The sequence below is a fragment of the Dermacentor andersoni genome, chromosome 3, assembly GCF_023375885.2.
Source record: "Dermacentor andersoni chromosome 3, qqDerAnde1_hic_scaffold, whole genome shotgun sequence".
NCBI lineage: Eukaryota > Metazoa > Arthropoda > Arachnida > Ixodida > Ixodidae > Dermacentor > Dermacentor andersoni.
In genome coordinates, this window is record NC_092816.1 from 208660729 (window position 1) to 208675295 (window position 14567).

Genomic DNA, 14567 nt, shown 5'->3' on the forward strand with positions numbered 1-14567 from the left:
CGACGAGATGTGTATGAAGGGGCCGCTATGCAAGGTGGATCATTAGGGGAACTGCAAAAAAAAAAAAAAAAGGAGAGAGAGAGAGACGGTGGCAACGTGATTACGGAAAGCAAGCGTTTCAATGATGAATCACCGATACCGTATGAATATGAAAGAAAGTGTCAGTTCCGCACGTATGGCAGTGCATTGACTGCGACAGCAAATTATTAGACATCTATAGGAAGTAAGGACAGCAGTTTTCTCGATCTTATAAACTCGTAAACATCCACTTGCTAAATTAACAAGCCTTGTGTCATGCGCGCACACGCGACCGTAAACACACCTCACTCAGTGACCGCGGACATCATCATCATCATCAGCAGCAGCAGCAGCCTATTTTATGTACACTGCACCAGGACGAAGGCTTCTCCCTGCGATCTCCAATTACCCCTGTCCTGCACCAAGCGATTCAAATTTGCGCCTGCAAATTTCTTATTTCATCACCCCACCTAGTTTTCTACCGTCCTCGACTGCATTTCCCTTCTCTTGGCACCCATTCTATAACTCCAATGGCCCACCGATTATCCAACCTACGCATTACATGGCCTGCCGTGCTACATTTCTTTCCTCTTAATGTCAATTAGTATATCGCCTATCCCCATTCGCTCTGATCCATACCGATCTCTGCCTGTCTCTTAACGTTACGCCTAACATTCTTCGTTCCATGGCCCTTTGCGCGGTCCTTAATTTTTCTCGTGTATATTTGCCAACCTCCAAGTTTCTGCCCCATATTTAGCACCAGTAGAATCATCTGATTGTGCACCTTTAGTTTCAATAACATTAGTAAGCTTCCAGTCAGGATCAATGTCTGCCGTATGCAGCTCGACCCATCTTTTTTCTTCTGTAAGTTTCCTTCTCCTGATCAGGGTCACCTGTGAGTAATTGACCTAGATAAATGTACTCCTTCAGACTCAGGAGGCTGACTGGCGATCTTGAACTCTTGTTCCCTTGCCAGGCGGACAGTCGCTGTCAGAGCGGTGGCGAGAAGAAAAGCGGCAGCCGCAGCGGGCTAATCTCACCTTTGTGCTGCCTCAAATAATCGCATCATGTGATGCATCGCATCATCGCAGATCGCTGTCAGGATACGACGCGTGCGCCGGCGCTCCGCATGCGCAGCAGCCGGCGGAGTAAAACCTCCTCGCCTCCCGTCAACTTGCACGCAATGAAACACGGCGCACTTTCTCCCCGTAATACTCCCTTGTGCGTGAGATCGAGCTGCCATCCTAGGCTCACCCGCACACACGTTCAGTCACCCTCACAGGGTGGGGCGCGAGGTCACAATCTTATCGCACTAGAATTTTATACGGAACATCACGCCGACGCCGACAATGTGCCTGGAGTGTCCTTGTGATTGCTACCGCAATCACACGAATAAACCCAGTACCATTTTGTACTGACTCGAGTGATTTTATGATACAACTTTGATACGAGTAGATGGGAGATTCGTATTCAAGTCTCAATCTTACGAAAACTTTTTAGGCCATAACTTTTGCATGTTGCAGTGTATGCCAAAATTTTCACTTAGGAAATCCCAGTGACGTATTAGCAGCTGAAATGATGTTAGTAGTGCGCAGGCAGCAGGACAGATCACAAGACAGAGTGAGTCCGAGGTAATTGACTGATTGAAATTATTCTATTGGAACATTTATGACTGAATAAGTAAATTGAGGATGCTACGGCAGCGACAGGAGGACACACGTTTACATTTGTTAGGCTTTAAATTTGTTAGCCCGCGTTTGCACCATTCTTGTACATAAGGTCGCTCTGGGTGGATGTGTAGTCAAGCGTGTTGGTAACTTTGCCATGAATTACTTATTCACCTGCAAACACACGAATGTTAAACGATACATGCGTTGGTAGATAATTAGTACGAATATAAAAAAAGCGGTCCTAGGGAGACCCCTGCATGATACCTCACTTTACGGGAAGTCTGTTAGAATAATGTTGCATAACGAAAGCAGTCTGAGAACCGTCAGTCATAAAGGCTGTTATCCACTTTATTACGCCAGGGTGTAAGTTTAACTAAAACAATTTAAGAAAGAAACGCTTATGAAGAACGGCGCGAAACGCTTTTCCGGAATCTAGGAATATGGTATCAGTCTAAAGCTTACGGTCAAGGTCAACCAGGTGGTCGCGAAAGATGGCCAACTGCTTTTTGCTGAAACACCCTTTGCAAAACTCGTGTTCACCAGAGTGAAAAAAATATGAGTGGGCCTAAGAAGTATAAGAAACGCGAGTATATGACGTGTCCCATGATATTGCAAGGGACACCAGTTAAATATTTACGAGGGTAACTTAGTGGGGTGTCTTTTCTGCCTGAATTGACAATTGTAATGAAAATTGGGACGACCTTGCCGACTTTCCAGTCAGATGTTAAGATGCCTGAAGGGAGTGCCTGCGAAAACAACAAAGTTAAGTACGCGCCAATATGTGTTTGGTATTTTTTAGAAGTTACGAGTTGTTATTATCCACGCCTGATAACGATCAATGCTTGAAGTTATCAATGATTGAGGTGGTGCCGTCTGCAGAGAATATAATTGGGGACATAGGCTCGCTTTACTAGTAGATGTGGGAAAGTCTGGAGTGGAAGTGTAATTAGTAAATACAGAGGAAAAATGACGAACCCTTGCCCTGCCGTAATATGGGGGTGGGCGAAGATTGTCCTACGTGCACCTGACCTTCGTCACTGTTAAGTAACCCATACGTAATGGTATCAGATTGTTTCGGCCTCCCACTTCCTCAGCTCGGGATCTTGTTTTCGTTGCTGTCGGATTTCCAGGGCTCAGGCGCCTCTAACGGCTGGATCAGCGCGCCGACAGCCAGACTTTTCACGGGCGAGTTCTTGCCGCCGCTCGTAGGAGGCTGCCTGTTCCTCGGAAGAACGCACAACGCGTGGCCGTTCAATTAATTTTCCGAGACTGAACTGAACGGAAACGAAGGTGGTGCAGCGCGCGCGAAGCGGCTCTAACGGCTGGATCGCCGCACCGATGCCGAGCCCTTTCACGAGCGAGTTCTCGCCGCCTCTCATCGAAGGCTGCGTATTCCTCGGGGTGCGCAAAACGCGTAGACGTCCCATCTGTTTTCCAAGACTTAACTGACCGAAAACGAAGTCGGCACAGCGCGCGGAAATCCTTTCCTGCCCTTTTCCTCCCTGGTGGAAGCGAAACGGCTCCGAGTGGTTGCGCACGTGGCGTGAGTGCGCGTCTGTGCCGGTGTAATCCTTGCTAATGACTCATGCTCCGGCGTCAGCGCACCTGTCAAGTCATCACACCGCCCTTTCCCGCAGCTACTCTGCTGTGGGAGCAACTGTTCTTTTTCTGTGTGACCACGACAGCACCAACGAAACTTGTGAGCCAATACAAGCTTCGCTTGAAAAGGCTGGATTAAAAATGCCAGCACGGTTGCTGTCGGTTAACACTTCACCATTTGCATTTAACACGGTAACGATGCGGGCCTCCCTCAGGGTATATATTATTTGCCACAATTGTACAGGGCTCTTTGTAAGATTTTTGGGTAGCTGATAACGGAAAAAGGAGAACTTTGCGTTTCAAACAGCCCTCAGATATACGTCCTCTGGCAAAGATATTTCCGCCAAACTGAGCATTGTAAGTTTTGTTGGGTTGAGCGCAAAAGCCATTTCTTTTTGTTTTCGAATAGATTTTCGAAGTGCTTTGGAGAAACATGACTTCATTCGGATGGCGTGGAACGTTATTTTTGTGTAAACGCGTCAATGAGATGACCTCGTTTGTTTTTAAATCTGGTGCAGTCTTTTCTAGTAGAGCGCGTAGAATTAACCATAAACGTCTGCTGTCCTGGTGTGTGACCTGCTGGACACCTCATAGGCTGTTGTGGCGTTGCTAGTTAGTCTGGATACAAGGCAGGCCGTTGGCCCTGACAGCGATCCGAATGCTTTTTTGAGGCGGTACTCCGAGCAGAGAGCTGTGTTCCTAACCCAGATTTCTAATTTATCCTTAGATACAGGTGATATGACGAATGACTAGCGCACAGCTCGAGTTACTCCAATTTTGAAGAAGGGTGACTGCTTATTCGTTTTCAATTATCGACCCGTTTCTCTTACGAGCACCCCTTGTAATTTTTTAGAACATGTCGTTGCGTGTTATATATGAGGGCTCATCAGAAAGTCTCTGCCCATATTTTTATTTGTTAAAGTTAGGTACATGCAGGTAATTACATATATACGAGCTATTCTATGTACGTTAGGCTATTTTTCCACATAAGCCCCACAGCATTTCGGATATCTATGCCATCGAAGCCCTAAATCTAAGAAATATGGTCGTCAGTCGGCGACACACGTGGCCTCCACTAACGGTCATTTACATACATTCGCAGCGTTTTGCGAACTCATTGCATCAACACCTCACACTTTTCAGAGCGAGACACCTTTCCCCATTCGTGGGCTTCATTTATCTGTTTATTTCGATGGGCGTTCGTCCTTCGCTCCACAGAAAACGAATCAAAGGTCGTTGCTCGTACGTAGTGGACGTACGAAGCACAACCGCCATCTTGAACAACTGACAGCAGCGGCGTGCAGCAGAGCTAACGGCAGATAAGGCCGGGCCAGTCCAAGAACTGTCTACTGCTGGGATTGGACTTCGCATTTACAGCCGTAATGTGGCTAAATATAGGGGCAAGGACTTTCTGACTCGCCCTCTACAGGAGTTTCTGACAAACCATAACATTTTGTCGGATCTTCAGCATGGCTTTAGGAAGGGGTTGCCCACTGTTACTAAGCTTGTGTCGACAGTAAAATAATTTTTGCGAGTAGTCGATGGCGTTGGATAGATGGTTGTCTTGTTTTTGAACTATGGTAAGGCATTCGCCAAGGTGCCACATAAGAGGTTGTGCAAACTGGAATCCACGGGGCTTCGATTCAGAATTACTCAGTGGACAAGAGCGTACCTTAGGAACAGGCGCCAATATGTTGAAATGAAAAAGTGCCCTTCAGATGTGCTTCCTGTTAGTTCTGAGCTCCCCAGCGCAGCGTGTTTGGCTCTCTGTTGTGTTTATTCTGTTATTCTATGTTAATGATTTCGTTGATATACTTGATCAAGATGTATCCATAAGATTGTACGCAGGTCATTGTGTTGTTTTTAAAGAAATATCATGGCATCTTTTGTAGAAACCAGTTGCATAGATTACTGACTGGTGTGCGCTGGGGGATGGAGTTAAATGTGGAAATAAGTGTACTCATGCGGATTACGCGGGAAAAAGCACCCAGTCCCTTTGCTCATAGAGGGAATGTCAAACCGCATTTTTTTCAGGTTTTGGCTCGGGTTCGGTTCAGGTCCGGGTACAAATCTTTCGGGTTTGGTTCCGGATTCGGCTCCGGAGCACCATTTCGTTTCGGTTCAAAGGGTTTCGGACGAAGAAAAAAGAACGGAATGTTTCTTTTAGTGCTGCGTTTTCGTTTCCCTGTCACGACAGTATAAAAACAAATTCATGATATAGGTTTCTTTTTGTAAATGTTTTGACTTGGCTAACTCTACAATACAGGGCAAAATGTTTTCTATGGGAGGCCAACGATTACAACAATAACTTAAACGAAATAAAAGGTTCGCAGGGACATTTAAGGCTGCTCACATGTGCTAATGTTAACGCATTACACTTGATGGCTGCAATTGTATTTTTATTTATTTATTCCATTATTAGAATTTAATTTATCTTTTTTCTTGGCTCACAAACCCGCCGTTTCATACTTCGCAGTTGCTTTCTTGAGGAAAACAATACCAATGGCTCTACATAGCCACCGGAGTGCCGCCTTGATCTCCACACCAAGGGCCTATCAGTGATGGGCCACACCTCGTCTCCAAATGAAGCATCCTCGCTGCAATTTTCTGGCAGGCAAGCATGTATCCTCCTGGCCAGTGGCCAGCGCCTTGGTGCCGCCGACGCGCCGACCCCGCCACCCCGTGAAATGCCACACACACACACACACACACACACACACACACACACACACACACACACACACACACACACACACACACACACGCACACGCGCACGCATACACACACGCGCGCACACGCACACGCGCACGCACGCACGCACGCACACACGCACACACACAACACACACACACACGTATTACTTCTCAATGAGGAAATTAATTGTTTCGCATTGAAACTAAAAGTTTGTTGGTCTGCTACGCTTTTCATGTACCTGTAGTTTCAACGGTGTTTTAGCTTTAACGCGAGAGCATTAGCAGTGCTACACTCTAAAAACTAGGCAGGGTATTGCACGAGTGAAGCGGCCGATTTACTCTTCAAAGCGTTGTTTTAATCTCTCAAAATGTCGGGTGGAGCGAAATGCATTGTTCACTCCGTCACCAAGGAGAGATTGAAATGTGCTTTTCACCCTGCCCTTCTGAGAGAGAGTAGAATGCCCATTCTACTTTTGCGCAATAGATAACAAAACGCACCGTAATCTTCTGTTTCAACTCTAGGAGGCTGGCCCCGAACATGACGATATATCACTATCGCACGCTGAAAAAAAGAACACGCCGTTTTGCTCCTATGAGAACAGGCAGCCACATTTGAAAGCAACGCGGAGCGAGCGCTCTACTTTTTCACTCGGAGTCGCTCCACCGCGCACGCACTCAACATCGCGGAACAGCACAGCACCGGAGAAAGGTGATCCGTCCAGTGAGCAGCAATGAAGGCCATCCAAGGGAGATCGTGTGTCAGCCATCTCCCGGCGCAGCGAAAACGCGACAGTCGTTCGTCATGCGTTGGATATAACAGCAAATCCCCCACAGTAAGTGAATTCTACCTTAGGTGCACTTTTTGCGTATATGACATGCTATCGCCAGGAAGTCGTCGCCGTGCTTAGCCGACGCGAGTGACAAAGCACTCAGCAAGCGCGCTGTGTATCTCGATGTCAATCGAAAAATCCAGTCGTCGCGATAACTGCATGTGATTTTATCAGTTGCCGTTGTCCGTAAGAGCTTTGAAAATAACAAACGCTGCCAGAACTATGGTATATATAATTAGACGGGGGGCGAGAGGACGCTTAATATGGTTTGTTCGCCAGCTCATGATTCCGAGCCTATGCATAACGTGTTTAGAGTGTATTTTATGTGTTTGAATTTATTCAATTTGGCAGTCTACTGCGTACGGAACGCTGTTGAAATAGGGAAAATAGGGAATATTGCTGGCGGCATGCTTTCGCTATAAATAAGCCCCGCGCTTGACAGCGCCTCGCCCATGGGTAATCTGCGACCACTGAAGTTACGTGCAGCGCCAGTGCTAGTTAGAAAATTTGCCGTAGGCATTCAGCTGCATGCTGCAAGAATTCATTTGGGCGCGTTATCTTGAACATACTGAAAACCCATGAGGAACCATGTTGTATGCTGAATAAAGTGTATACCCCATATAAGCGATCTTGCGCGCGACAGCTAAAGCGATGCGATGGAGATGGCTGTCGCGTTCGCTCGTCGCCTACAAGTCGTACTCCATGCGAGCGACGATCTTAAGCGACACCTTCCCGGTGTTGCCGGTATGAGGGCTGGAAGTACACGTAGAAACTAGCATAACGCGTGCTTCAGTAATTTAAGTTGATGTATTTTACTGTAAAAAGTAGCATAAAATATTTCCGAAGGTCTTGCAGTAGGTTCTTATCCTTGCACGTATAAAAATTCAATCGTTTGCTCGTTCCACGGGACAATTGGTAGTATTTGATCGCTGTACATCGAGTTCCGGGTCCGCGCTATTGGGTAGTCGCTCATAGCACTTCCGGCAGACGAGGGATGAATTCTAGATGTCTAGAACCGAGAGATCTGTTCAAGCGACAGCCCGTCTTGTCGCTCGAAGCTGTCACTCGTCGCCGTCACGCACTGTATCGCTCTCATGTGGTTTAGCCTATAAGACAACAATTTTTGCTCATGTATTGAAATCGTGTGATTATATGTCTAATTTTACGTCTCATGTTGCGGTTTTCAAGCACGGTGCGAATCTGAAAGGGTGCTCATGTCTACGAACTCGGTGAATTATCAAGCAGCGAGTTATGCATCGGCATCGAATATAACAGCTGCTGTGTAGAATTAGAATTGCAGGGGTGCTTTGCATAGGCTTATTGTTTTGGACATGCCTGTGCATTTTCTAATATGAGTTGGCGGGTCAGAGTTATGTCATGTGAACAGCTAAATCAGCCTTCCTCTGGGGGTTACAAGCGTAATGTGTGCATTTTGCTACTGCATGGCAGAACAAAATGTGTTTATCGCTTGAATATTTTAGTGCAGAAATAATGTATCAAAACAAAACGTTGCTTTAATTCTGTGTTACCAGTCGTCTGTCGTGCACAAAACCAAGTTTGTCTAATAAACTAATAACTGCAATCTAACTGCAACTTTTACATGCCTTCAAGAATGTAAAATGCTAGATTTCAAACTGCAGCAGCAGTCGAGTCTGTCAAAAATGAACTTCATTGCGCACCTCATAAATAAAGATAGCTTCATGCATTTCAATAAGTTTATATGCAGGCCGCAGTGAACTTTCTTGTTAATACTTAAATGTGGGTAAGCTTGCGATAACAAGCCTAGCTGCCCTTCCTTACCGGCACACCCAGTCATGTCCATTGAACTGGAGGACCATATTTTCATCCCTACTGAGCATCATGTTAGCAGATATGATCCTCAAATTATGCCTTGAGCAGTGGCACAACCAAAGATGGCGGGAGGGGGGGGGGAACACTGGGCACGTGCTTAAGATGTATCACAAGTCCTGTTTGCGACACACCAGACTAATTACAGACTTAAGACATTGGACAATGACCACTATTCTATTTATTAGCAGGAGTATCTTAACGTTGGTGCTCAACGAGGATGAACGGTCGGCTATTTATATTGTGGTTAAATCTAAAAATTTAAGTTAGTTCAGCAGTTAACTGTTGCAGTCATTTAGATGTTTCGCACGCATTTCAGTTGGAAGACTAAGAGCTAACACTTTCTTTTAGAGCCATGACCTTGGCTGCCTTTATGTTGTTTTACGCCATGTCCCCGTGTTGACTTTTGCACACGATATTTTTCACGCACCCGCTTTATATAACGCAAGAAGGCAGCTGCAAGTGCACAAAGATGTCAAAGAGCCAGCCCAGCGCGACTCAACGTAGTGCAGAGGAGCGCACGCCAAAGAATCAAAATACATTTCCATGCAATTTGGACGAGAAAGCTAGAATATGGGTATATTGGGTGTACCATTTGACTAAATGTCAACAAAAGCAAAATAGAGTATGTCACACCTAGACGAAGATTCTCACGTGCTCTAAGCAGTCATCTTAACATCGTGCATTTATGTGATGTCCCTGATGCGCATGCCAAAATCAAGTATGCTCTCTGGAGACAAACATATAGAAGCAAGTGCCATTGAAAAGTTTGAAATGTGTTTTTAAAAAAGCTGATTAGTTTTCTGAGAACTGACAGCTTTTTGTCCTGCCTCCCAACAGATATATCCATGTGATAAAAATAGTGGTACAATGAAACTGCATATTTGCCTAGTGACATGATACATACTTGCAATGAGCACGATATCTGTGTTCACTATAAAAAGCAACAGCTCATACTTGGTTAGGTGCTTACATACATTTAACAGCTTTAATACCTTACTTTTAACAGCACGTGAATACAAGAATGCAAATACACACCACTGTGATTCTGTATTTTAATTGCTCACATGAAGCAGGCAAGATTTTCATGTCTTCCCTTTTATCTATTTTTATACCTAATTTTAGAAGTATGGCCTCATTTTCGGTTTTAGAAAGGGGAAGCATTTGGGGGTAGAGAATGTCATGTTTATAGTTCACGTGCATGCTCATGAAACCAGTTCATAAGAACCGCTCGTGCCTCCCGAAGCGAAAGCAAGGAGCAATTAAGGCCTTTAACTATGTAGACACACCATGGTGCACACGTTACGTCTTAGAAGCGCGAGAGTCACTTGGAGTTAAAATTTATTTTTAAAATGCAAAATTGTGGTTTCTCCCTCTGTGAAATTGTCATATGAAAGCTTCTGGCAGGTATTTGATATTTTCATTAGGGTGACCCGATCTACTTGCCAGCCAAGTATGCTAGTGGAGGTAGAGATGCGTTCAATGCGAACAACTGAGAGCATCTGGGTAGAACACGTGCTCATCAGTTGGCGGATGCGAACATATAGTGTTAAGCAAAAGCCCCTTAGTCTCATTGCTTCTGTACACATACGTTTATTAAGGCAAATTAAAATTAAAGCATTTTTGGGCATGGTAAATTTCTGGACTTAAGATAGAGTGCACAGTGAGGCGATGTATTAATGTTCCCACACACATATGTACTTGTTTTCAGGCGAAGATTCTATGAAGTGCGACAATTTTTCCTACTTTAGCGTGTCTTAACCACTTCAGTAGGAAGAAAGCTTTGGTTTCAGGTAGTTGGTTCATTGTGCAAGTATATGCATACACGCATGCGAAATCAACGTGCATGAAAGGAATATGTGAAACAGGATGGTGTCATTCTCAATTATTGTTTTGCTTCTTTGTCTTTTCTGGTTCACTTCCCTGCTTCTACTTATGCTTATGTCGCCTTTGATGCATCATATTCATCATATATGTTTTTTGGTTCACATTGGAAGCCATGCTATACATCAGTTAGATTGCATATTTGAACGAGTCACAATAATTGGTCATGTAATTATGCAAGCTGCACCTCAGAAGTGTAGCATTCTTTCCGTTATGGGAATGAAATGCTACCATATGTGACAAGAAATTTGATGCGCAAGATTTTAATGCTCCTGGTAAGGAGCTCCTTACCATTTTATAATCATTTGCAACACACTAGAGTCTTGTAAATTTAATTTTATTTATTTGTGACAAAGTGTAATGGATCAATTCGAACAGCACCAGGAAAATACTTTCGTGAGGAGGCCAACTGAATAGGAAATATGATACGCCTCTGTACCGCTTTCAGTCCGGGCAGGATATTGCTGCACAACCACGACAAGCCACACTTAGACACAATGGACTGCAGCCTATACATGAATAAATTTATGTGAAATATAAGCAATGTTAGCTAGACCTGCGGCCTCACATGAGAATATACAACATATTTCTAAGTGCACTGTACTCTCAGTCAGGAACATCCATACGCTGTACAGGATGTTATCAAATGAGCTGCTGTCTGAGAATATGGAACACAAAAAAGTTTCTTGTACAATTTATTTACATTACCAGGCCCAGGCTTAGCGGCTCATCTGGTAACCTCTGCCTTATAAGTACACGCGTTTTGTGCCAGAAATCCGTTTCCTAGCCAGTAATGCCGTGTATATTTCTCTTCGATCATGGTGTCAATACTTCGTGAGCTGGCACATATTTTTTCTATGTTTAACTTTCCACTGTATACTTTATTTTTGAAAACAAGGGGCCAATTGAAATTAAAGGATATTTCCACACTGCAACACTGATGAAAGTTCAGAGAATGTACTTATGTTTTATTAGAAGATGTGTTCTAATGTTCATGGGCATCATTGCAATCTGATTTTATGTGCTTGTCAGTATGCTTCTCAAATTATTATTCAGTTTGTCTTGTGACTGATCAATAAAGATATTGTCATTTTAAGAGAGAAAATGCTTTAGTTGAGTAACTCAGTGACTACAGATTACATCCCATTCACCAAGCATAAGTGCAGAAGCTGCTTATGAAGGAATCAAATATTCCCCACATCTGAATATTACGAATCCCTTCTAACGTGACCGTGGATCTATATCGTGCTTTCACACTACTTCAGCACTCTGTACTGAAGGAGTACAAGCACTCTGTTTGGGGAAGAAGAAACCCTCGGCTTGGAGGAGTTGAAATACCCGGTTTGGAGGAGTTGAATCACTTTGTCTGGGAGAGTACTATTACCTCTGTTGGGAGAGTATTGGCACTGTGCGGAAGAGTACTTGCACTCCCTTGCGGCGGAGTAACAAAACCCTGTCAGGAGGAATTTTCCTACTCTCTCTCAAAGAGGGTCCACCTACTCTCGAAAAGAGAGTGAAATATGGGACAAGCAGATACTCCCTCAAAGAGAGTGCCCGGAACTCTCTTTGTTTTTATAGTGTAGACGTCGATAATTTTCCGGCGTCGGCATCAGCCTCCACCTGTCATGCGTAGAAGGTGGCGTTTAGGGGGATTTCGTTCTCCCCTATGTCCACCTGCTAACAGACGTGATAGAGGGAAAGAACGGCTATAACGACTCACTATAGGCAAACACCGGCGATAGCAACTTGCTAATAACACTTCAGCGACAGGTGACAGCGATTGGGTTCCAGTAAAGATAGCAGCTTAGTCAAATCACAAGCAGCGGTAGTGGTCGATGGTACACTAAGGCTGCAGAAAGGTAGCGCATCAGAAGAGTGGGTATTGAAGAATGCTATCCGATTTCCTTTGCATGAAACCAGTTGATCTCCCTTTTTTTCAGTTGAGGTACTTCCTATAGTCTTCCCTCATATGAATACTTGTTTCTAACACCCTTGGGTGAATATAAAATATGCATTATGCAATAATTTGTTAACTTAATTACGAGATGACAATTTCACACTAGAAACATAACAGAGCAATAGGTGCATAAAGAGAGAAATTTCGTAGCATTTACGTTGTCGTCACCTAAAAAACTTCCTGCTTTTTTGTACACTACTAAATTTTCTGATTGGTCGAGTCCGTTAGCACCGCAAAATGTGCCAATGCCAACGAATCCAAAAATATCGAAGTTGGTCCAATCTACTAATCCACCTTAACTAGGCCCGCTAAATCCTCTAATATAAGTTGATCAACACACCAATTCCCCTATTTCACATCAGCTCACGCACTCGTCTCCCTAATCCACTACAGTCTACCCGCTAACCTGCATTAATCGACTTTAATCCACGAGCCCCCTAATTTTAAGGTTGAGGAGATTCAGGATGAAAGGGAAATGCTTTGAAAGCGGAGTTAAGAAGGCCCCAAAGTTTTTGTTTTACTTCTTATGCTCTCTTATAGCACTAAACAAAGGAGAAGATGTCACTGCACAAGAAGAAGTGCCGGTGACCTAGAGGATGGCAAGTGTTTGTGTCTCACTGCTGTTTGTATATAACGACTTATTGAACCAGAATAAGTGAGAGATATGGATTTCTTTTTGATGTCTCTGAAGCCCTTCACAAGGGGGCGGCGATGCATTCAAATTAACAACACGTACATTGCAAACGTTAGACTATACTAAGCACCATGCATATTAAATCATGAAAATAAGCCACGATATTTTGCTCTGAATATACGTTCTAACTTCACTCATTCTAAATGCAAAAGAAAATTGGGGGAGATCTAGCACGAACTGATAGTACCAGGGGCGTAGCCAAGAGGGGGGGGGGAGGGCTCATGGGGCTCCAGCCCCTACCCCCCCAAATTTTCTTTTTCTTTCTGTCATGCACCGCCAATCAAAGCAACCCCAAGCGCCAGAAATCCTTCTCGATTTTGTCTAGAAGGACTTTTGCGCGCTCGTAAGAATATTTCAGCGCGAACATTGCAAACTCGGGCTGGATTTCGTGGCAACGCTGATGCAATGGGAGTCACATAATACAAGGAGCTCCACCGGAGCATTAAGTTTCAAGGGCGTTTTGATGGCAAGCGGGCTCGTTGCGGCATCTCACAGAGGCCGCAGAGTCTACGAAGTGCGTGGATTTCAATTTCGAAATTTTATAGGTATAAAGTTGTCATCAATTTTTGATGTGAAAGGTGCCTTGACATTTTCAAAGTCGTGCTTTAGATTTTCACTTCCGCAAAATTGCGGCTTTCACGTGCCTTCGACACTTGACGTCAAAGGTGTATCAACTTTTCTAACGTCGTACATCGGACCATAGAACGAGACAAGGCAATTTAACACAGTATCAGACAAGTTCACAGAGCATGGAGCGAGCTCCGACGAGAGGAAGCGCTTTGGTGGTTAATTTTTGCCATCATGTCACAGAAAATAATATCATTTTTTTTTTCACCTCCGCCAAAGCATCCATGGCAAGACACTAAAACCAGCAAAGGTAACGACGCTCTTATTTATTTTTTCACCTTTGACTTTTATTCACGAGGACACATTGAGTCTCTTCAATTGTCTTGTTCTCGCTACCCGCGGGCTGCCAGATCCTGCCAGAGCGCATGCGTTTTTCTCGTGTTGCCCAAACTACCACGCGGCACCCTTCGGGGCGCGTTCGTTCTTGTCTGGCCGACTGGATTTTCGTCTGGCAGTTTCGGACGCTTTCTCGCTAGCAGACGAATAAAACAAACAATGGTCGCTCGCCGCCATCACTCTGGGGACACCACGGAGTGAAAGCCGTTCGCTTGAGCGCAACCTCTCCGGGAAGTCTTATCCCGCCGGTTTAAGTTACCTAACAGTATGCGTATGGTTCTCTGTGGACCAAGCTTGTCACGTTTTCTTCGATATTCCTTGGTAGCAACATTAGGTGCCCAAAGTTAGTATTCAATAATGGCGAACGTGCTTTCCTTAGCGTTTTTTTTTTGTTTATTTCGGTGCTCTGA

The 14567-nt window shown here is 44.5% G+C and overlaps 1 protein-coding gene across 2 annotated transcripts in view; it reads right to left on the bottom strand.

The window, feature by feature from the left end:
* LOC129384496 (histone-lysine N-methyltransferase PRDM7-like) overlaps positions 1–14567 on the bottom strand; it is a 100290-nt gene that overhangs the window by 30486 nt on the left and 55237 nt on the right. The window lies entirely within an intron of this gene.